Here is a 25,174-nt window from a genome sequence, read left to right as displayed (position 1 = left end):
AAAAGTGACATTTGGAAATAGAGCTGCACCTACTTTAATTTTGAAAGTTATTTGACAAATGTAAGTGTCATAGAAACTGCAGAGTATGCTCTTTCTGATACTATATATAAATAATTTTTCTACATGTTTTTCCTCTGACAGACTATTTGATAAAGTGATGCCTCTTTCCCTGCATCTCTCAATTACAAGATGCATTGTTTGTTTTCCCGCTCATCAACTTGGATAGAGTCAAGGATATGTTTTGCATTATTCTAAAGGCCTTACAGCAACACTTAGCATGTTCTGGTGTCTCTTACAATAAATGTGATTAGTAACAGTTACAATAAAGAAAACAATCCTGTAACAGCTTCTTTTTACAAAGTGAAATGTAAATGAGAATGGTATAAACCCGCAAGGCGCACGGTCAAATTAACAATTATTTATCTCATACAAATATTTAACTAGACAAGTCAGTTAAGAAAAAATCCCCCTTTAAATAAAGGCTGCCTTCCAAGCAATGGGAACCTCTCCAGAGAGGAGAGGCAGGTTAAAAAAGTCAGAGATGGGCTTGGCAATGAAGGGGCTGCAACCTTAAAGAAGTTAAAGGATCTAAACCATCTGACCCAGATGTTTTTTTGGGGTCAAGTTTAAGGAGCTCCTTTAGCACCTCACACTCAGTGACCGCCTGCAGGGAGAAAGTTCGTAGATGGGCAGGGGAAAAGAGGGATGGGCGTCGGGACTAGTCGCATCAGAAGGGATAGGAGATAAGGAAATGTTGGACGGGCAATGATGCATGGCTGAGTCAAATAGGAATATTGACTTAATGAAGTGGTTATTAAAGAGCTCAGCCATGTGCTCCTTGTCAGTAACAACCACATAAACATTAATGGACATGGGCAGCTGTGAGGAGGAGGGTTTAGTCTTTAGGTCTTTAACCATTTTCCAGAACTTCTTGGTTGTTAGACCCACATAGACAGAACTATTAAAGTAACTAACTTTGGCCTTCCGGATAGCTTGAGTGCACTTATTTCTCATCTGCATGAATGAGAGCCAGTTAGCCTGAGTATGCGTGTGCCGAGCCTTTCACCAAATGGAATTATTGAGGTGGAATAACTCTGCCAGATCATGGTCGAACCAGGGGCTGAACCTGTTTTTTTCCCCTCGCCGACAGAGGGAATCAAGCTGATTCTATACCAATTTACAGAGGCCAGGTCATGCAGGAAGGCTTGCTCATTAATGTTTTCTAGCAAGTGTCTATAACAAATCAGGACCGGTAATTTCACTGAGCAGCCATTATAAGCACAGGCTGTAAAATTAAATTGTTTGGGGACAGACTTTGTTTAGACAACTGAGCACTGAAGGTGTTCCTTGGTCAAGATTGCCACTCCACCACCTTTGGAAGATCTGTCTTGCCGAAAAAGGTTATAACCAGAAAGGTTAACTCCAGTGTTCAAAACACTTTCTTAATTGGGGCTAGCAACAGTAGATGGTCCAGGGTGTACATAAACATTTCCAGATATCATAAGCAGTAATACAATCGGGGCATGGCAGAGGACAGGGAGTGTTAATTGTCTATGAAATGTGAATGTGCATCAGATGGCAATAAGATCATATTGTACAGAAATGTAATCAGGTAACATGAATTAAAAGCTGGCGAGAGGTGGTTAGAATAGGATGGGAGGCCAAGAGTCTGTGTAACCAGTAGAGTCAGAATCCCGAGTGTGGGAACAAACAGCTTGTCCCATGGTTGGGTAAACAAGCAAGTTCATAGTTAACAAAGCGCACAGGAGTCGTGAAGCAAATAGTATTAAGCAGAATTAAAAATATATAATGACTTGGGGTTAGCCATTATAAGTTCAGAGTCACTCGCCCCAACAAGATAACTTGAGAGTAGCTCTGAGTCCAGTAGGCTATAAAAGTATGCGATTGAAATAAATAAATAGTAGGCCTATACTAGTTAAAGTGTTTGAGTAAGATCACATAATAAGCTTCACAAGTTAATTAGCCTACCTAAAATTCTGATCAGTCCAAAGTCTGCGGTGAGTGCGTGTGGCGGGGGTACCTGTACCAGACAGGGGGAGACGGGCCATGGCGGATGATGAACAGATCGCCAGGTGGAATCCAAGCAGCAGGCAACGGGAGAAGGTGTCACACCCGCTTGGGAGATGCTTTTGTTGGGAGGCAGATTCCTTGAGGAAAATACCTGCTAGCTAGCTAACGTAGCTAGCAAGTCTCTGTCCACCATTTCTTTTCTCTTCAGTTTCGGGAAATGGTCCTTTATGACGTCCAAAAAAAGTTGTCCTGTGGCTGTTTTATTTTGGAGATTGCAAGGAGGATATCGTCTGAGGTGATCAAAGCAACACTGTTCTTTCTTATTGAGGACATTTACAATTGAAGTGTCCTGGCTGCATTTCAGTTAATAAAATAGATGAATCAAAGGGGTACTGTGTTGTAAAGACCTCTGCACAGAGGGGGCTTCAAATGCCTCTGCATTCGGGTGGGGTAGGCTGTGAAACTCTCCTGTCATTATTAGACTTAAGGGCTTTGACGTCTCTCACTTCACACCTCAGTGCTAATTGAAGTTGTAGCCGGATCTGTTCTGTCTTAGCAAGCTTGGTAGCCTTAACTTAGCATTCAGTCCTTATAAAGTATAATATATCATTGTAATTTATTCTTGGCTATAAAAGTAGTTTCAGACTAAACACGACTCACTCAGTTGGTGTTTTCAGGTTTCTGTTGTGCTTCTTTTGTTGGTTGTTGGTTTGTCAGAGCATTAGCTATATCGTCCTTGGAAATAAGAATCTTTGGTAGTAGGAATCCTTCCATGTAATTTTGTTCAAAATCAAGTTGTAGGTTTGGAGTTTTGATTTGGAGTGAAGGTTATTTTGTGGAGGGTATTATATAACTCTAAATCTGTTTTTTTTAAAGACATGCTGAAAATGCGGGAGCCCATCTGCTCATGCGCCAGGGCATTACAGACTAGTGCTAACGCTGATAAGTAGACATCACACAAATTCAGCATTACACTATTGCTGTTCTAAGAGTGAAAACCCAGGTAAAAAGGCTTTTAATACTTTTATTGTTGTGATAAAAAAAAAATGTACAAATGAGCAGTGGAAAATACAAACATGAGAGAGATGTTAGAGATGCTTAGAGATGTTCGATCAGGTTAAAGTTTAGGCTTTTCATTTGTAAAAAAAAAAGTTGTACAAATGAGCCGTGGAAAATACAAACATTCAGAGACTTGTCCCAAAGCAACCCTTGCGTTCTCTTGGCCGTGTGCTTAGGGTTGTTGTCCTGTTGGAAGGTGAACCTTTGTCCCAGTCGGAGGTACTGCGCTCTATGGAGGAGGTTTTCAATGACCTCTCTGTACTTTTCGCTGTTAATCCACCCCTCAATCCTGACTAGTCTCCCAGTCCCTGCCACTGAAAAACATACCCACAGCATGATGCTGCCACCGCCATGCTTCACCGTAGAGATGGTGCCAGGTTCTCTCTAGACGTAAGGCTTGGCATTTAGGCCAAACTGTTCAATCTTGGTTTCATCAGACCAGAGAATGTTGTTTCTCATGGTCTAAGAGTCCTTTAGGTGATTTTGGCAACTTCCAAATATTCTATCATGTGCCTTTTACTGAGGAGGCTTCCATCTTGCCACTGCCACAAAGGCCTGATTGGTGGAGTGCTGCTGAGATGGTTGTCCTTCTGGAAGATTCTCCCAACTCCACAGATGAACTCTAGAGCTCTGTCAGTGACCATCGGGTTCTTGGTCACCTACCTGACCAAGGCCCTTCTCCCCAGATTACTCAGTCTGGCAGGGCGGCCATTTATAATGATGGATGCCACTGTGTTCTTGGGGGCCTTCAATGCTGCAGACATTGTTTGGTATCCTTCTCTAGATCTGTGCTTCGACACAATCCTATATCGGACAATTGGCTGGGTTTTTGCTCTGACATGCACTGTCTACTGTGGGACCTTATATAGAAAGGTGTGTGCCTTTTCAAATCATGTCCAATCAATTTAATTTACCACAGGTGGACCACTCAAGTTGTAGAAACATCTCAAGGATGATCAGTGGAAACAGGATGCACCTGAGCTCAAATTTGAGTCTCATAGCAAAGGGTCTAAGTATGTGCAACAAAATTTAAAAAAACATTTTTTTTCTTTGGAAATATGGGGTATTGTGTGTAGATTGATGAGGAAACAAAATAACAAAATATAGAAAAAGTCAAGAGGTCTGAACACTTTCCGAATGGAATGTAATGTTTGGGGAAAATCAGTACAGCACATTACTGAGTACCACTCTCCATATTTTCATGCATAGTGGTGGCTGTAATATTTTATGGGTACTCTTGTAATTGTTAAGGACTGGGAGTTTTTGAGGATAAAAAAGAAACGTAATGAAGCTAATCGCATAAAAAATCATTGAAGGAAACCTCGTTCAGTCTGCTTTCCACAGACACTGGGAGATTAAGTCACCTTTCAACAGGACAATAGCCTAAGACACAAGGCCAAATCTACACTGGAGTTGTTTACCAAGAAGACAGTGAATGTACCGGAGTTGCCGAGTTCCAGTTTTGACTTAAATCTTTGTGAAGACTTAAATGGTTGTCTGGCAATGATCAACATCCAATTTGACAGAGTTTGAAGAATTTAATGAATAATGGACATATATTGTACAGTCCAGTAGTGCATTAACCTTAGAGATTTACACTGAAAGACTGGGCAAGTCTTTGTTCCTGCACTCCCTGGGGACAAGTTGAATATTGCAAAGCTGTTTGTTGAAGGTCTTAATTACTCCACTAGATGGAGACAGTATCATTGTACAGTGCCTAGAGAAAGTATCCACACCCATTGACTCATTTTGTTTGGTTACAGCCTGAATTTAAAATTGATTAATTTTAGATTTTGTGTCACTGGCCTACACACAATATCCCATGATGTCAAAATGTAATTGTTTTTAGAAGTTTTTACAAATATATTGAATATGAAAAGTTTTTTAACCCCTTTGTTATGGCAAGCCTAAATCCATTCAGGAGTAAACATTTGCTTAAGTCCCATAATAAGTTGCATGGACTCACTCTGTGTGCAATAATAGTGTTTAACATGATTTTTAAAGAACTACCTCATCTCTGTACCTCACACATACAATTATCTGTAACTATCTCAGATTCAACCACAAAGACCAGGGAGGTTTTCCAAGTGTACTTATTGGTAGATAGGTAAAGCAAAAACACAGGCATTGAATATCCCTTTGAGCTTGGTGAAGTTATTAATTACACTTTGGGATGTTGTATCAATACACCCAGTCACTACAGAAAATACAGGCGTCCTTCATAACTCAGTTGCCGGAGAGGAAGGAAACGGCACAGGCATTTAATACCATTTAAACCCTTTGAAGGTTTATATTCAGGTGGTCATAACTTTTGCCTTTCTTTCTGTCTTTCTTTCTTTTGTTTTCCAGACCAGGGTGGATCTAGAGGCGAGAAGGGCGACAGAGGAGAGAAAGGAGACAGAGGTCCTATTGGTTCAAAGGGTGATTCTGGTTCCGATTCAGGCACGCGAGGAGGGGCACGTGGAGAGAAGGTGCGGACTTATAGAATCAATCTTAAACTACTAAAATGCCTGACAACACATTTAAACAGTGGTCTATATATCAACGTTAGTACATCAAGTAGTTAATATCCAGATAGTGAAGTGAATACAGAATATACTGTATGTATTCTTTCTTAAGCATATATTCTCAATGCTCAATGTCACAACACGTGCTAGTGTTTTTTTTAAATAACTCATACAGGCCTGCATCCATACAAACTAAAATTGTATGGCAATTTGCAAATACACCTGAGTATTCAAAACATTAAGAAAACCTGCTCTTTCCATGACATAGACTGACCAGGTGAAAGCTATGATCCCTTACAGATGTCACTTGTTCTATCCACTTCAATGGAGATGCGCGCAACTCAATATTAGGAAGGTCTTTGGTATACTCAAATGCTAACTTGTTCTTTTCTCTGCGGTGTGGTTTTTCCTGCAGGGAGTGCTTGGAGAAAAGGGAATGAAGGTATGTTCAAATGATCTATTCTTGTAACGTTGTGCTCCAAGTACTGTTGAATGCTTCTGCAAGTTTATTATTTATTGTCTGGACGAAGACGTTCAGGTCGAAACATTGCATAATATTGCACAAGCATTCGACAGAGATTGGAATTCTGTCTATCTATTTATCTATCAACGTTTTCATACCTCATGATTTTTTTTCCACATTTTGTTGTTATAGACTGAATTTAAAATGGATTAAACTGTGATTTATTTTTGTCACTGGCCTACATACAATACCCCATAATGAAATGGTGAAATGCCTTGAGTCAATAAGTATTTAACCCTTTTGTTATGGCAAGCCTAAATACGTTTCAGGAGTAAAAATGTGCTTAATGAGTCACATAATAATTAGCATTGACTCTGTATGCAATAACAGTGTTTTTAGGGCTACCTCATCTCTGTACCCCACACATACAATTACCAGGAAGGTTTTCATATGCCTTGCAAAAAACGGAACCTGTTGGTAGATGGGTAAATAAGAAGAAAAAAAGCAGACATTGAATATCCTTTTAAGCATGGTGAAGTTATTAATTACACTTTGGATGGTGTATCAATACACCCAGTCATTACGAAGTTAAAGGCGTCCTTCCTAACTCAGTTGCTGAGGAGGAAGGAAAGCGCTCAATGGTTTCACCATGAGGCCAATGGCGGAGCCATTTCTGCATAGTGCATTTTTAAGGAATGGGTAGTTTTACAGGATAAGAAAAGAAACTGATTGGAGCTAAGCACAAGCAAAATTCTAGTTCAGTCTGCTTTCCACCAGACACTTGGAGATGAATTCACCTTTCAGCAGGACAATAACCTAAAACACAAGGCCAAATCTACACTGGAGTTACCAAGAATACCGTGAATGTTCCTGAGTGGCCGAGTTATAGTTATGACTTAAATCTACTTGAAAAGGTGATTCTAACATGTATTGACTCAGGGGTGTGTATACTTGTGTGAATTGGCAAACATTCCTAAACATGTTTGCACTTTGTCGTTATGGGGTATTGTTTGTAAATGGGTCATAAAGAACATCTACTTCATCCATTTTGAATTCAGGCTGTAACACAACAAAATGTGGAACAAGTCAAAGGGTATAAAACTTTCTGACTTTACATTTTGTACCTTGAATGTGAAAGTTACTGGATGTGAGACAACACTACTTTTTAAACTCCAAATAAACACATAATAATGAATGGCACTCCAGATGCCTTGTTCATGTGCCAGTCTTTTGTCTTGTAACCAAAAAGCATTTTATTATCAGTCTCCCCCATAACTTTTTAAATAGCCTCATTTATAATCAGTCAATGCACTTTGATCAAGATGGCGTGACTGAAAGAAGCACTCTCCTCCCCCTGTACTTAAATATATTTCTCAGATTAGTGTAGACTCTATTAACTACTGTTATGGGATTGTCAAAGCCTTTCTGTTCAGTTAATTTTAACTCGGTCATCCATTGCTTGATTTGGAAGCAAATTGCCAATTTTTCACATCATATACAGTGGGGCAAAAAAGTGTTTAGTCAGTTTAAGTTCTCCCACATAAAAATATGAGAGAGGCCTGTAATTTTCATCATAGGTACTCTTCAACTATGACAGACAAAATGAGAAAAATAATCCAGAAAATCACATTGTAGAATTTTTAATAATAAGTATTTAGTCAACTACAAACAAGCAAGATATCTGGCTCTCACAGACCTGTAACTTATTTTTTTAAGAGGCTCCTCTGTCCGCCACTAGTTACCTGTATTAATGACACCTGTTTAAACTTGTTATCAGAATAAAAGACACCTGTCCACAACCTCAAACAGTCACACTCCAAACTCCACTATGGCAAAGAGCTGTCAAAGGACACCAGAAACAAAATTGTAGACCTGCACCAGGCTGGGAAGACTGAATCTGCAATAGATAAGCAGCTTGGTTTGAAGAAATCAACTGTGGGAGCAATTATTAGGAAATGGAAGACCACTGATAATCTCCCTCGATCTGGGGCTCCACGCAAGATCTCACACCGTGGGGTCAAAATTATTACAAGAACGGTGAGCAAAACTCCCAGAACCACACGGGGGGACCTAGTGAATGACCTGCAGAGAGCTGGGAACAAAGTAACAAAGCCTACCATCAGTAACACACTACGCCGCCAGGGACTGAAATCCTGCAGTGCCAGACGTGTCCCCCTGCTTAAGCCAGTACATGTCCAGGCCCGTCTGAAGTTTGCTAGAGAGCATTTGGATGATCCAGAAGAAGATTGGGAGAATGTCAGATGAAACCAAAATAGAACTTTTTGGTAAAAACTCAACTCATCGTGTTTGGAGGACAAAGAATGCGGAGTTGCATCCAAAGAACACCATACCTACTGTGAAGCATGGGGGTGGAAACAACATCCTTTGGGGCTGTTTTTCTGCAAAGGGACCAGGACGACTGATCCGTGTAAAGGAAAGAATGAATGGGGCCATGTATCGTGAGATTTTGAGTGAAAACCTCCTTCCATCAGCAAGGGTATTGAAGATGAAACGTGGCTGGGTCTTTCAGCATGACAATGATCCCAAACACACCGCCCGGGCAACGAAGGAGTGGCTTCGTAAGAAGCATTTCAAGGTCCTCCAGTGGCCTAGCCAGTCTCCAGATCTCAACCCCATAGAAAATCTTTGGAGGGAGTTGAAAGTCCGTGTTGCCCAGCAACAGCCCCAAAACATCACTGCTCTAGGGGAGATCTGCATGGAGGAATGGGCCAAAATACCAGCAACAGTGTGTGAAAACCTTGTGAAGACTTATAGAAAACGTTTGACCTCTGTCATTGCCAACAAAGGGTATATAACAAAGTATTGAGAAACTTTTGTTATTGACCAAATACTTAATTTCCACCATAATTTGCAAATAAATTCATTAAAAATACTACAATGTGATTTTCTGTATTTTTTTTCTCATTTTGTACCTAGTTGAAGTGTACCTATGATGAAAATTACAGGCCTCATCTTTTTAAGTGGGAGAACTTGCACAATTGGTGGCTGACTAAATACTATTTTGCCCCACTATGTTAAAATTAATTCACCACCTGAACTGAGACAAATTGTCACTCCCACTATCATCATCAGTTTTTGGGAAAGTCACATTTACACAATGGTATGTGTAGCATGATGTACGAATTATAATACACATAATGCTATGTACAACACATGCAGTTTTGTTCCTGAAGCTAACATAATGGTTTTCTGTCTCCATACCAATACGGTATTCTTTGGAAACAACATAGATGTATAACTTTTTGAGTGTCCTGTTGTCTACATAGGGAAAAGCAGGCTTTGGCTACCCCGGCTCGAAGGGTGACCCCGGCCCCGCTGGTCCCCCCGGACCACCCGGCCTCCCAGGGCCAGCAGCAGAGGTGGTATCACGTGGCGACGGCTCCGTGGTTCAGACAGTGGCGGGTCCAAGAGGACCATCTGGGCCTCCTGGTGCCTCCGGCCCTGAGGGACCCGCAGGAGCTGACGGAGAGCCTGTGAGTTGGCTTCCGTTCCCATCCACCTCCATACCAGTAGAGCAGGGGTCAACCCCCATCATATTTTGCCCCAAAAAAGTTGAGTTTGAACCAGGCGAGGCAGTCATTTGAGAAACCAAGTCTGCCAATAAGAATGTGGTGATTGACAGAGTCGAAAGCCTTGGCCAGGTCGATGAAGATGGCTGCACAGTATTGTGTTTTATCGATGGTTATGATATTGTTTCGGACCTTGAGCTTGGCTGACGTGCACCCATGACCAGCTCGGAAACCACATTGTATATCGGAAAAGGTATGGTGGGATTTGAAATGGTCTGTGATCTGTTTGTTAACCTGGCTTTCAAAGACTTTCGAAAACCAGGGTAGGAAAGATATAGGTCTGTAACAGTTTGGGTCTAGAGTGTCTCCCCCTTTGAAGAGGGGGATGACCACGGAAAATATCCAATCTGTAGGGATCTCAGATGATACGAAAGAGAGGTTGAACAGGCTAGTGATAGGGGTTGCAACAGTTGCGGCAGATAATTTTAGAAAGAGGGTCCAGATTGTCTAATCCATTTGATTTGTATGGGTCCAGATTTTGCAGCTCTTTCAGAACATCAGCTTTCTGGATTTGGGTGAAGGAGAAATGGGGGGGTGCAGAGCTATTGGCCGGAGTAGGGGGTGTAGCCAGGTGGAAAGCATTGCCAGCCGTAGAAAAATTATTTTTGAAATTCTCGATTATCGTAGGCTTATCGGTGGTGACAGTGTTTCCTAGCCTCAGTGCAGTGGGCAGCTGGGAGGAGGTGCTCTTATTCTCCATGGACTTCAGTGTCCCAGAACTTTTTGGAGTTTGTGCTACAGGATGCAAATTTCTGTTTGAAAAAGCTAGCCTTTGCTTTCCTAACTACCTCTGTATATTGGTTCCTAATTTCCCTGAAAAGTTGCATATCACGGGGGCTATTCGATACCAATGCAGTATGCCACATGATGTTTTTGTGCTGGTCAAAGGCAGCCAAGTCTGGAGTGATCCAAGGGCTATATCTGTTCTTAGTTCTAAATTTTTTGATTGGGGCATGCTTATTTAAGATGGTAAGGAAAGCACTTTTAAAGAATAACCAGGCATCCTCTACTGATGGAATGAGGTCAATATCCATCCAGGATACCTGGGCCAGGTCGATTAGAAAGGCCTGCTGGCTATTTTAGGGAGTGTTTGACAGTGATGAGGGGTGGTCGTTTGACCGCGTATCCATTACGGATGCAGGCAATGAGGCAGTGATCATTGAGATCCTGGTTGAAGACAGCAGAGGTGTTTTTAGAATGCAGGTTAGTCAGGATGATATCTATGAGGGTGCCCGTGTTTACGGATTTAGTGTTGTAGGGTAGTTTCCTTGATAATTTGTGTGAGATTGAGGGCAACTATCTTAGATTGTAGGATGTCCTGGGTGTTAAGCATATCCCAGTTTAGGCCACCTAACAGTACAATCTATACAAACTAAATTGGGAGGGGCAATTAATTCACATATGGTGTCCAGGGCAAAGCTGGGAGCTGAGGGGGTCTATAACAAGCAGCAACAGTGGGAGACTTATTTCTGGAAAGGTGGATTTTTAAAAGTAGAAGCTCCAACTGTTTGGGACCTGGATAGCATGACAGAACTCTGTCATAAGATTGCAACTCCACCCCCTTTGGCAGTTCTATCGTGGGGATGGAAATGCCTTCCTAAGCCAGGATTCAGCCACTGCTAGGACATTAGGGTTGGCGGAATGTGCTAAAGCAGTGAATAAAAACAAACTTAGGGAGGAGGCTTCTGATAACATGTATGAAACCAAGGCTTTTACAGTTACAGGAGTCAACAAATGATAGCGCCTGGGGAATAGGAGTGGAACTGTGGGCTACAGGGCCTGGGTTAACCTCTACATCACCAGAGGAACAGAGGAGGAGTAGGATAAGGGTACGGCTAAAGACTATAAGAACTGGTCATCTAGTGCGTTGGGGATAGAGAATAAAAGGAGCAGATTTCTGGATGTGGTAGAATAGATTCAAGGCATAATGTACAGACAAGGATATGGTAGGATGTGAGTACAGTGGAGGTGAACCTTGTGTGATGATGAGAGGTTTTGTCTCTGGAGGCACCAGTTAAGCCAGGTGAGGTCTGCACGTGTGTGGGGTGGGACAAAAGAGCTATCTAAGTAATTTTGAGTGGGACTAAGGGTTCTACAGTGAAATAAAACAATAAGATCTAGCCAAGACAGCAGTAGACAAGGCATGGGTAGCCTAGTGGTTAGAGCGTTGGACTAGTAACCGGAAGGTTGCAAGTTCAAACCCCCGAGCTGACAAAGTACAAATCTGTCGTTCTGCCCCTGAACAGGCAGTTAACCCACTGTTCCTAGTACGTCATTGAAAATAAGAATTTGTTCTTAACTGACTTGCCTAGTAAAAATAAAAGGTAAAATTAAAATTAAAAATATTGACATTAGAGAGAGACATAAAGCAATCACAGGTGTTGATCAGGAGAGCTAAGACAACAACGGGTAAATGGCGATAAATGGACAGAACAGGTCAGTTAGGTACATACAGAACCTGAGTTCGAGGCTGGGGCCAACAGGTAAACAAAATGAGGTACCGTGTTATTGAAACAGTCCAGGGGGCATCAGCTGTGTAGCCGAGTGATCATAGGGTCAAAAGAGCAGCAATGGGTGATTCTGGGTGACGTTCCGTTGTCACTGCTACGCTAGGCGAGCAGGGGACACAGCGTTCAGAAAAGCTAACGGGCCGGTATATTTAGTTGATAGAAAGTGAGATTAAGATATGTACGAAAAAGACCGGCTATTTACACGGGTTAAGACACAGGATAAGACAAAGACAAATATACACATCCTGCTGCTACGCCATCTTGGTCTTGTTATAGGATACCTCCTTTTCAACAAGTCAGTTAGACAAATTTCTGCCATACTAGAGCCCCCCCCCCCCCCGACAACTGCAAGTGCTGTTATTGTGAATTGGAAACCTCTAGGAGCAACAATGGCTCAGCCGCGAAGTGGTAGGCCACACAACCTCACGGAATGGGACCGCAGAAGTGCGTAGCGCGCATCTGTCCTCAGGTGCAACACTCACTACTGAGTTCCAAACTGCCTCTGGAAGCAACATCGGCACACAAACTGGTCTGTGGCTGTTTTTCATGGTTCGGGCTCGGCTTCTTAATTCCAGTGGAGGGAAATCTTAGCCCTCCAGCATACAATGACATTCTAGAAGATTCTGTGCTTCCAACTTTGTGGCAACAGTTTGGGGAAGACCCCTTTGGGGGCATGACAATGCCCCCGTGCACAAAGCGAGGTCCATAAAGAAATGGTTTGTCGATCAGTGTGGAAGAACTTGACTGGCCTGCACAGAGCCCTGACCTCAACCCCATTGAATACCATTGGGATGAATTGGAATGCCGACTGCAAACCAGGCCTAATCGCCCAACATCAGTGCCCGACTTTACTAATGCTCTTTTGGCTGAATGGAAGCAAGTCCCAGCAGCAATCTTATAACATCTAGTGGAAAGCCTTCCTAGAAGAGTGGAGGCTGGTTTATCAGCAAATGGGGGACCAACCCATAATAATGGCCATGACTTTGGAATGAGATGTTCATGGAGCAGGTGTCCACAAACTATTTGCCATGTGGTGTACCTTAAAAAATAAAAAATAAAGTAAGGGTGTGGATCAGTCAGTTTCTGGTTGATCAGCATTTGCCTCATGCAGCACGACACATCTCCTTCGCATAGAGTTGATCAGGCTGTTGATTGTGGTCTGTGCCGGAGGGGAGGGGGGAGAGCCTAATTAATTAATTACAATTTATTGATTTCTTTATATGAAATGTGACTCAGTAAAGTCTTTGACATTCTTGCATGTTGCGTTTATCTTTTTGTTCAGTGTCGTTTAAAAGCTTTGAAGGATAAGAGAACAATACACTTTTCAGTGAGAAAATTTCACTTAAAAAAATAAGAAAAACAGACTTCTGTTATCAAAGACACTTGTGTTTATTTTAAGGAGAACAAGACGACTTAGCCTAAATTTGAACACCACCTCAGAAGCTTCGGCATCTTCCTAATTAGAGAATTAGGGCCTTTCACAGCCCAGCTCTTTCAATGCATTGTGGAAAAAGCATGCATTGTATGCTACTAGATGAAGAGCTGAAGTGAGTATAACATCCTGGTATTTAAACCATACTCTGTTTCCGAAATGTCACATACTCTACCATTAAACATCCTATTTTCGCATACTGAGAATGTGGTCATGCGTGATTGCGTCTTTTGCCGCTATTCATTAATTTCAGTAGCACTTCCCCTTACCTAATTAATCAGCTGTTGTCAAAGCCGAAATGAGTGTGACATCCGGCATTTAAAGTATACTACATTTTCTAAATGTTGCATTCTATCGAAATTTCCATTTTTTCCGTATACTCAAACAGCCTACTATTTAGGACACAAGTATGGGTATTCGGACCCTGCCACTGAGTCTCTGACAAAGTTCACAGATAAAGTACATAGCAAAAAATTATAGGTTTCTAAATACTGTATGTCATGACCAAGTAAGCTAATATTAGCTAGCTAGTTCACTTACTTGCTGAAGTTAGCCTAATGTTGTTAGCTAACCTTGGTTACTTGCATGGCTTGTAGCTAACTTAGCTGCAAGGATGGCTTGCTAATATTAGCATGCTATACAACTAGGCAAATGCTAACATATGTTAGTTGGACTATTAGATAGCTAGCTATAATAGCTCCTAAAGCCGTCCATAGTGAAATGTTTCATCATTCACAGCTAGCTAGTTATCTTACCTCTACAATGTTTCCAGTGGTGTAAAGTACTTAATAAAAAATACTTGAAAGTACTATTTAAGTAGTTTTTGGGGATATCTGTACTTTGCTATTTATATTTTTTACTATGTTTACTTCACAACATTCCTAAAGAAAAGTGTATTTTTTACTATTTATTTCCCCTGACACCCAAAAGTACTCATTGCATTTTGAATGCTTAGCAGGACAGGAAAATTGTCTATTTCACACCCTTATCAAGAGAACATCCCTGGTCATCCCTACTGCTTCTAATCTGGCAGAATCACTAAACACATGCTTAGTTTCTAAATGATGTGTAAGAGCGTGCCCCTGGCTATTCGTAAATAAAAAATAAAAACAATTTCAAATTAATGCTGTCTGGTTTGCTTAATATAAGCAATTTGAAATGATTTATACTTGTTTTTGTACTTTTGATACTTATGTATATTTTAGCAATTATATTTATGTTGTATACTTAAGTATATATAAAACCAAGTACTTTTAGTCTTTTACTCAAGTGAATTTTATTGGGTGACTTTCACTTTTACTTGAGTCATTTTCTATTTAGATATCTTTACTTTTGGGTACTTTTTACACCACTGAATGTTTCCTCAAGCTCGAGGCAGAGTTTCTGTAGGCTGCCACCTCCAACATCCGGGATAAGCAAAGCTTGCATTACCTTTCCTGGGCTTGAAGGAGAACTGGTCACAGTCTCCTCCGTCACCATTGTTTTCACACGCATCGCTTTAATTTCCTTTCTTTCACAATACATCTTGAACTAAATTATGTTATTTTTTGAAAATCCTCCGACCATCATCGTTCAGTTTGTATGCACAGCTTGATTTGATTGGCCTGTTTTTGTGCAATGCATGTATTTTGGGGGGTTTGGTCACTGACAAAATTAAGATGAGCAGGGACTTTCCCAAACTTTCTGTGCACTCATGAACTACTATTATGGATAGCCTACAAAATTGTATTCTGTAAAGGATGGTTTTAAAAAGGTAACGATGTAAAATACTTCATTCAAAACACAAAACTGCAGGAACTAAGGTTGCTGTGGGTGCTGCAGCACCCCGTGGTAAATAAAATAGAATAAAAAGTTATTAAAATAAATAATTACAAAAATACTAAAATATAGAAATGTCACTTATTATTAATGTTTATATTTTGGCATACCCAAATTGCCTACTATTTAGAAATGCAATTATAGGTGTTCTTATATGGCTATGGAGTTGAAAGGGTTAACAAGAGATTGCCTGGAGATAAAACAGTGACAAACAGTGGATGCAATTGGCCCGTCGTGTCTTCAAGTTTTAAATCTTTTCCTTTTTGATTAGTAGCCATTTAATTTTGTTTTATTTTCCTCTTCTTCACAGGGTGATCCAGGTGAAGATGGATCTCAAGTAGGTTGACAAATTAATGTACTTTGAAAGCTACCATTTAATGGATAACTAGTGGTGCAGTGAGGATGGTTTGTCTAAAGGTCAAGTATTTGCATGGCTCAAGTTGCTAGTCTGCTCTGTCTCTTACCCAGGGGCCTGTTGGACCACCAGGCTTCCCTGGAATCCCAGGAGACCCCGGGCTCAAAGGAGAGAAGGTACTATATTCTGTCATGGCATTGTTGTATTGAGAAGCTGTTATTGTGTGGCTTGGTCCCAGATCTGTTTGTTCTGTATATCCAACTGTTATGGTTGTTTGGCATGACACTGAACATAGGACTTGGCAAGACAACACAAACAGATAATGTGTGTCTGCCCCACAGGGTGACCGTGGTGAGGGCCAGCCAGGCCCCAGGGGACCTCCAGGGCCCCCCGGACAACCAGCGCCAACCAGACACGACCGGCCAGTGAGTCTACATTGACCCCAGTCATTTTATCGAAAGTCCTAGTTTTGTATTTTCTACAAACAATTTGCAGATAGCAAAGGACCCTGAAGCAACCACCACAACAGGGTTGTTGATACCAAAATGTTCAGTTGCGATCGGCAAATCATATTTTAGCTAAATTCTTTCAAATGGGGAGAAGGTGTCAGCAGAGCTACAGTAGATACATATGACCTGTATGTAATTGCAAGGTAAACACCATGGAGCATGATGACTTCTATTATGTGTCTGAGCTAGTTCACCTTCTTTGTTTTAGACCTTTGCAGACATGGAGGGCTCTGGGTTCCCTGACTTGGAGACACTTCGGGTAAGTCCACTTCTCTCACACTGGTTCATCCGCAGTTGTTAGGTGATGCCCTTAGATAGACACTGATCTTGGGTCAGTTTTGCATCCCCCCACCCTAATGGTTACAATTTGGATATTTGGATATGGAGAAGGGAAGCTGATTCTAGATCTGCACCTAGGGGAAACTTCACCCCGAAGCGGTGTTAGTGCTCCACTACGCGTGTATAAACAACCCCAAACCCAGTACAGATTTATGTTTTATGTATTCCTCTGACCAAACATCCAACTCGAACGTACAGCGTCCTACCTCAAAGTGGAATGCGACTTAAGCTGTGAAATTAATTTGAAGGAAGTAGCAACTTGGAAAGGCATTAATTTACTCAACCAATATCAAGCAGAAAGCATTCCTTCCTGTATTTCATCGCAAGCTATGATTTGTTACAGTATGTTTCTTTTAAGATATGTTGTCCTTACTAGGATTACTAGGGTACCTACTTGGGTTTGTTGACATTTGTGAGCAGTTTCCTAAAAAAATATATATATTTACCTTTTATTTTACAAAGTTGACTGAGATTTGGACATTCTCTTTTGCAGCAACAAACTGCGGGAACAGTTGTTTGGGGGGGGGGTGAATGGGCTAAAATTATGTGCACAATAATCATGATGTATTTTCTGGGGGCGGTAGGGACTGCCTGGTTTGCCTGGCCCTCCTGGCCTCCCCGGGGCCCCTGGTACCTCTGTTGTTGGGACAGGGGTCTCTGGCTTATTTGGCCCCAAAGGTCCCCCAGGACAGGATGGTGCTCCTGGTCAACCGGTAGGTCCTCAGGAAATGCACCCTTCTCTCCATTCTTTTGCCTTTCATCTAACATACCACAATGCAACCATAATAGTCATAAGCATTTGACTGTGTTTTTATCCGTAATTATTTAGAATGGATGTACTGTGCTTTATCATAATGTAAGAAGGAAGGTGACCTCTGCAGTGAAATACCTGCTTTGTGCACTGCTGATACAGTGCGCAAAGTGTAATGATTATGATTATTGTGATGATTAAGTTAATTAGCGTGACATTAAGTCGTAAACCTGCGCTTTTTAGGGTTTACACGGCCTGCCTGGTGCTGATGGTCGCCCAGGATCTGCAGGGGCCAGGGGAGAGAAGGTGAGACTGAAAAAAACCTGAGTGATTCTAATGATCTAGTTCTTTACATCTCTTCATGGCCTCTTGTGTCATTACCGAATGGCATCATTGATTGTTTTATGAAGAGCAATACCTATGGGAATTGAATGGGACCAGTTTATCACCTCTATGTTCCTAATCTACAGGGTGATCCAGGTGAACTCGGTCTTCCAGGAGCAGTCGGAGCGAAGGTGGGCACCGAGCCTTTTACTTTACTTTATTCAATCAAATACGCTATTGAAAACACAGAAGTCAGATTTGTAAATAAACTTAATGGCCTATTGAAAGGTTCGAGGTTTATGTACAGTACTCTGCAAGGGCTCAATCTTGCCTCTCTTTCTCATGCAAAGCTTCTACTTGTACCTTCCTAGCTATCTCTCCAACCTGTTCTCTTATGTCATTGTCCTCTCATACACCTGCCAATCTACAGGAGGTGCCAGGTCACCAGCATGGCAGAGTGGACTTTCTGTGTCTCTAGGGCAAGGTTGTGTTCATTAGGAACCAAACAGACTGAAACAGGGAGGGGCTATTTTGACTTCTCTTGCAAAACCTTTTATATTGTTTTCTGTGGCGTGCCCTGATGAACACGACCCACGTCTCCTGCTCCCAGTCCCCCTGAGAGTTACTGGTTAGTGCTGGGTTGGAACAAATGCCTTCACACCTAGTAGCTCTCCAGGACCAGAGTTGGCAATCCATTTGGCATATGTGTATGAACTTTAAGTTATGTTTCAGGCTAGGGGACTATATTTCAACTGTTCCATATCTGCAGTTGGTCAGTTTCTCATAATGTTGCTTACGTTGCCCTACAATGTGATTAATACCTGTGTGAAGTGGGTCCAACTGGTAGTGTGTGGATTGGATCTTATTATTTGTATATTGCTGACAATGGATGCCTGCTCAGGTGCAGCACTAACGCCAACGAGTGGAACAATATCTCATCAATATGATAATTACTCTCTTTGAATCTTCACATTCCACAGGGTGCACAGGGATTGAATGGCATTCCCGGTCAACCAGGACAGGGTGGATTGGCTGGCCTCCCTGGACCAATGGGACCACTGGGACAACCCGGGCCACCAGGACCCCCCGGACAAAGCTATCGTGTTGGTTTTGTGAGTATCCACCAGGGACGGGTTTACCCATCGCAATGGTCTTAACGATGCATGATTACTAATGCTGTGTTTCATAGTAGTTTTATAGTATTGGCAGTTTTGCTTGTGAAAATATATGTAATAGGTGCCCTGTTGTAAACTAATTCTGCATTAACATTCAGTTACATTTTATTGATTAGTTTGAGTACAAAAATATTTTTGGGTAACCTTAGTAGGCTATTTGAACATTAATTGGGGTGTCATGAGTGGTTATGGAAATGCCCGTTATCCTGGTTGTATTAGGGACGAAGGAATGAGATTCGCACACATAACTCTGACTTTAGTGTTATTGTGGGTTGATGTCAATGTCAGTGCGAATCTAAAGTTAGGATTCGGCCTTTAGAGACTTAGTCTTTCTCTCTATCTCGGTGTGTGTAAAGGATGACATGGAAGGCTCTGGCGTGGGAGTGGCCAATGGGGTTCCTGGAGCCAGAGGGCCAGAGGGGCAACAGGTGGGTACCCCACCTCTTCAAGGAATACCTAGGATAGGATAAGTAATCCTTCTCACCACCCCCCCCCCCCCTTAATGATTTAGATGCACTATTGTAAAGTGGCTGTTCCACTGGATGTCAGAAGGTGAATTCACCAATTTGTAAGTCGCTCTGGATAAGAGCGTCTGCTAAATGACTTAAATGTAAATGTAATGTATCCTCTGCAGCAGGCTTTCATTTTTTGATCCATTGTAGGAATTTGGCCATTTTCATAGATTTTCTTACTGATTCTGATTTCTTTCTGTTCACTTTCAGGGTCCTCCTGGCATCCCTGGCCTACCAGTAAGAGCTTTTCTTTGGTTGAATTTCATATGATTTTATCAAGAAATAAATATTGTTTTGACATAACAACACATTGCAAGCCATCTCAATATTGTATCATGAATTCTTCTTTTGTGATCAGTTTCAATTTAACGTAGGGCTTGTATTTTTAGGGCAGATCTGGTTTCCCTGGTATTCCTGGTGAGAAGGGAAGTGAAGGACCACAGGGAAGCGATGGCCGACCAGGGTTGGACGGTTTCCCTGGTCCTAATGTATGTCCGAACCTTATTCCACACTCCCACCTCACAATATCTACATAAGGGTTCTAACTCATGTAGTTAACAACAACTCAGGTTTTGGCAATCTTCTGGGTGTGCAGGGTTTTGCGCCAGCGCAACACGAACACATCTGCTCCAGACTGAAGGTCATGATTAGTTGATTGCATGCTGGTGTGTAGTGCAGCTGGCCTGAAATTGAAAGCCTGTCTAGTGTTCTTGACAGCAATTTTTTTTTTAATAATAATAATAAGGGGGGGGGGATTTTCAGCAAAAAAATAAAGTTCCCTTTTTCAGGACCCTGTCTTTCAAAGATAATTTGTAAAAATCCAAATAACTTCACAGATCTTCATTGTAAAGGGTTTTAACACTGTTTCCCATGCTTGTTCAATGAACCATAAACAATTAATGAACATGCACATGTGGAACGGTCGTTAAGACACTAACAGCTTACAGTCGGTAGGCAATTAAGGTCACAGTTATGAAAACTTAGGACACTAAAGAGGCCTTTCTATGTTCTCTGAAAAACACCAAAAGAAAGATGCTCCCTGCTCATGGTCCCTGCTCATCAGCATGAACGTGCATTAGGCATGCTGCAAGGAGCCATAAGGACTGCAGATGTGGCCAGGGCAATACATTGCAATGTCCATACTATGAGACGCCTAAGACAGCACTACAGGGAGACAGGACGGACAGCTGATCGTCCTCGAAGTGGCAGACCACGTGTAACAACACCTGCACAGGATTAGTACATCTGAACATCACACCTGCGGGACAGGTACAGGATGGCAACAACAACTGCCCGAGTGACACCAGGAATGCACAATCCCTCCATCAGTGTTCAGACTGTCCGCAATAGGCTGAGAGAGGCTGGACTGAGGGCTTGTAGGCCTGTTGTAAGGCAGGTCCTCACCAGACATCACCCGCAACAGCGTTGCCTATGGGCACAAACCCACCGCCGCTGGACCAGAGAGGACTGACAAAAAGTGCTCTTCACTGACGAGTCGCAGTTTTGTCTCACCAGGGGTGATGGTCGGATTTCCTTCTTCGAAGGAATGAGCATTACACCGAGGCCTGTACTCTAGAGCGGAATCGATTTGGAGGTGGAGGGTCCGTCATGGTCTGGGGTGGTGTGTCACAGCATCATCGGACTGAGCTTGTTGTCATTGCAGGCAACCTCAACGATGTGTGTTACAGGGAAGGCATCCTCCTCCCTCATGTGGTACCCTTTCTGCAGGCTCATCCTGACATGACCTTCCAGCATGACAATGCCACCAGCCATACTGCTCGTTCTGTGCATGATTTCCTGCAAGACAGGAATATCAGTGTTCTGCCATGGCCAGCGAAGAGCCCGGATCTCAATCCCATTGAGCACATTTGGGACCTGTTGGATCGGATGGTGAGGGCTAGGGCCATTCCCCCCAGAAATGTCCAGGAACTTGCAGGTGCCTTGGTGGAAGAGTGAGGTAACATCTTACAGCAAGAACTGGCAAATCTGGTGCAGTCCATGATGAGGAGATGCACTGCAGTAGTTATTGCAGCTGGTGGCCACACCAGATACGGACTGTTCGTTTTGACCCCCCATTTGTTCAGGGACACATTATTCCATTTCTATTCGTCCCATGTCTGTGGAACTTGTTCAGTTTGTCTCAGTTGTTGAATCTTGTTATGTTCATACAAATATTTACACATGTTAAGCTTGCTGAAATTAAACGCAGTTGACAGTGAGAGGACGTTTCTTTTTATGCTCAGTTTATTTTATGGATTTTTTTCTAAATATTGGACTTTCTCTCACAAATGTATGCTTTTTTTCCTGGGTTTCCTTTTAAATTTCCAGGGACAAAAGGGTGACAGCGGGGACAGAGGAGAAAGGGTGAGTATTTTCAAATGTTCATAAAATTAAAATGTAATTCAGGAGACATAATAATAGGTCAATTACATGCCTAGAGCTTGACCATTTAACACTGATATTGTGTTCAAAAACTGTAACAACCTACCAGGAAATCAATGTGTTTAGCAATTAACCATCAGAGGGATGAGAAAATATCTGACCCTCTGTCAGTTATTAGGGGCCACTTCCACCCACTCCCATGTTTTTTTATGCTCATCACCAGCATGTCTTTGTCCCTAAGGCTTTTGTTATCTTGGGTCTGGTTTTTAGGGCGAATCTGGTCGCGATGGAAACGGACAGCCTGGACCACCAGGCCCACCCGGCCCACCAGGGCAAATCATCTACCAGACTTCCAGCAGTGTAAGGCCCTGTACCGAAACAACTCCCAGGCCTTGCCCCCAGTGCCCCTCTCGACCCTACCCCTCTGGGCACTACCCCCTAGACCAGGGATGAGCAACTTTGATGGGGTTGGTGCAAAAAATGGAACTCAACATGAGGGGCCACAGTGGCTCATGGGTCTGCGTACCCACATCCACCCCCCCTCCCCTGCCCACACACATTTTGCCATGGGGCGGAGAGATGATTTAGCAATTTTATAACACATTTCATGCAATTCTACTCATTTTGTAATTTTTGTGATATCCAATTGGTAGTTAGTCTTGTCCCATCGCTGCAACTCCCCTACGAACTCGGGAGAGGTGAAGGTCGAGAGCCATGCGTCCTCTGAAACACAACCTTTCTAAGCTGCACTGCTTCTTGTCACACTGCTCGAATAACCCGAAAGAAAGCCACACCAATGTGTCGAAGGAAACACCATTCACCTGGCAACAGCGTCGGCTTGAAGATACCCTGCCCGCCACAAGGAGTCGCTAGAGCGCAGTTGGACAAGGAAATCCGGGTCAACCAAACCCTCCCCTAACCCGGACGACCCTTGTCAAATTGTGAACCGCGTCATGGGTCTCCCTGTCACGACCGGCTGTGACACAGCCTGGGTCGAACCCTGGTCAGTAGTGATACCTCAAGCACTGCGATGCAGTGCCTTAGACCGCTGCGCCACTTGGGATGCCCCAAAAATGTGCAGTTTTACAGCTAATTTCCTGCAATTCTGCACATTTTGCCATAGGGTGGAGGCACATTTTGCAGTTTTTAACTGATAATAAATGGGTCCCACCCCGGTTGGTTTAGATAGCTCGCCACTAGACTAACTTAACGATCTAAAAAGCGCCTACCCCAAGTAGAAGGGATTGGATGTGTATAAGCAAAATGTCAACAACAACAAAATCCCTGTCCTATCAATCTGCAAGATTGAGCTACTACCCTATTGCTTATACCAATCTGACTATTTTGAAATCTACATGAAGTGCCAAGAGGGTGTGGATAAGGAGTCTGGAAATAAACATACCCATCCTTCTGCATGATCTTCTTTTAGCTCTATTGTATCTCCTCCAACATGATGGTTGAGTGTGCATTGACATTAAGCTGTGCAATTTCTCTTTCTGCAGTATGATGGTGTCGTTGGAGGCGCCGGGCCCCAGGTAGGTGTTTTGTCCTGTTTGAAAACACTTATCATTAATGTGGCTCAATGTTACTCCAATAGTCTTAAAAGCAAATGTTATAAGAACTACAGGACACACTTCTTTTTCATACAATTAAGTGTTAAATTGATGTCATTCATTTGCCAAACTCGATTGATCAATTGCAGTAATTATTCTGGGTGTAATTTGATCAATGTTTGAAATGCATTCAGGAAATTAATCAAGGGCTATATAAGTCACAATGAAATGGAACCAATGACTACAAACCCTGGGTCATATTAATTTGGTGCCAAATGGAAGAAAACTGACTGAAATAGGAAGGGACTACCTGAACTTTGCCAATAAGAAACACTAGTTTTGTCTTCCGTGGCAAAGTGTTTTGCTGTGCGTGCCTGAACACAAGTCCTGTATAGGGTCCTCGTTACGTATTGGAAGTGTAGCAGAGAAGAATTCTTGAGACAATATGATCTTCATTACATGCTTGTCCTGCTTTTATAACAAAGATTCTATGGAGATGGAAGTAACCATCTGTTTCCATTTGTTGTATGTAATTAATATAAAGCTACATACCTTCCACCGATATTAGGCCAAAACTACATTTACTTTACATCACACAACCCACATTTAAGAAATACAATGTACAGTCGTATTCCCAAGGACCTGTGTAATTTTCATGAATTACATTATTCCTTCATCTGGATATTTTATTGATCTTAAATTAAGCAAATATTCTTATGTTGCAAAACCTGTTGAGAGCATGTAATGCGATGAATTCCTGGTAATTATACATTACCTTAGAGATCTGAGTTTATTGGACTGATTCGATAGGGGGAGATGATGGAAATCCTTCACACTACCACAAAATATAGATTTGACTTAAAGGGATAGTTTGGGATTTTGGCAGTGAAGCCTTTTTATCTACTTCCCCAGTCAGATGAACATATGGATACCGTTTTTTATGTCTCTGCATCCAGTAGGAAGGAAGTTAGAGGAAGTTTCGCGAGCCAATGCAAACTATCATTTGCACACACACTGGAAGTCTATTGGAATAGATAGCCAAAATCCCGAAGTATCCCTTTCATGAAAGTAGTGACCAAATATTTGGGACCAGTCATAACCAGTCATAAAAAAAGCGAATAATCATTAAATAAAATCTGATTTTTCTCTTCTTTTCTGTAGGGCCAAGCTGGATTCCCTGTAAGCATTGAGTTTCCTACAGTTCTTCTAACGTTGTGTTCTAACAAGTGTGGATTTCATAGTGTGGTGGATATTTGCCCTGAAAGACTAAATAAACCCAACATCAGTGCTAGTTTGATGTGTGATAAACAGCACATTTTCTGATCTGTGCATTTTCTGACAGGGCCCGATTGGACCAAAGGGCGACATGGGAGATCCAGGCCAACCCAGTTATGGAGTCAAGGTCAGTGATGTGACCACACAGCAACATTGCCATGTCATTGTTGCTACAGTCTACCACTGAGTTAGGCCCATTCCCAGCAAGTGTTTATTTTGTGGGGGTTAACACATTAACCAGTTTCTCACTCTTCTTATGTGTCTCGTCCCAGGGCGAGAAGGGCGAGCCTGGCTCAATCATTGGGCCTGATGGGAATACTTTGTACCTGGGAAGATTGTCGGGTGAGAAGGTGAGCGGGACTTCTGTAGTCAGCAGTCATATTTGACACGTGTGTTTATAGCATATATGATGCTATACATGTCTCACATCCGACTCATAGTAAGACTAAGCAATTAGCCTATTAAAATGTTCATCTGCCTATAGTTAAACCATGAGCAATCAAGTATTATGCATTTTGCTGACTAAGATCAAGGACCTGGTCATGAGAAAGGAATTCTAAATGCAAGTGTATTTAATTACTTTGGAAAA

At 42.2% G+C, this 25,174-nt stretch overlaps 1 pseudogene; it reads left to right on the top strand.

Annotated features, from left to right (window-relative positions):
• Positions 1–25,174, top strand: part of LOC135519909 (collagen alpha-1(XVIII) chain-like) — a 171,948-nt pseudogene that overhangs the window by 124,406 nt on the left and 22,368 nt on the right.

The sequence above is a fragment of the Oncorhynchus masou genome, chromosome 29, assembly GCF_036934945.1.
Source record: "Oncorhynchus masou masou isolate Uvic2021 chromosome 29, UVic_Omas_1.1, whole genome shotgun sequence".
In the NCBI taxonomy this organism is placed as follows: domain Eukaryota; kingdom Metazoa; phylum Chordata; class Actinopteri; order Salmoniformes; family Salmonidae; genus Oncorhynchus; species Oncorhynchus masou.
Note: the sequence above shows the minus strand (reverse complement) of the source record. Positions and strands in the feature narration are given on the sequence as shown.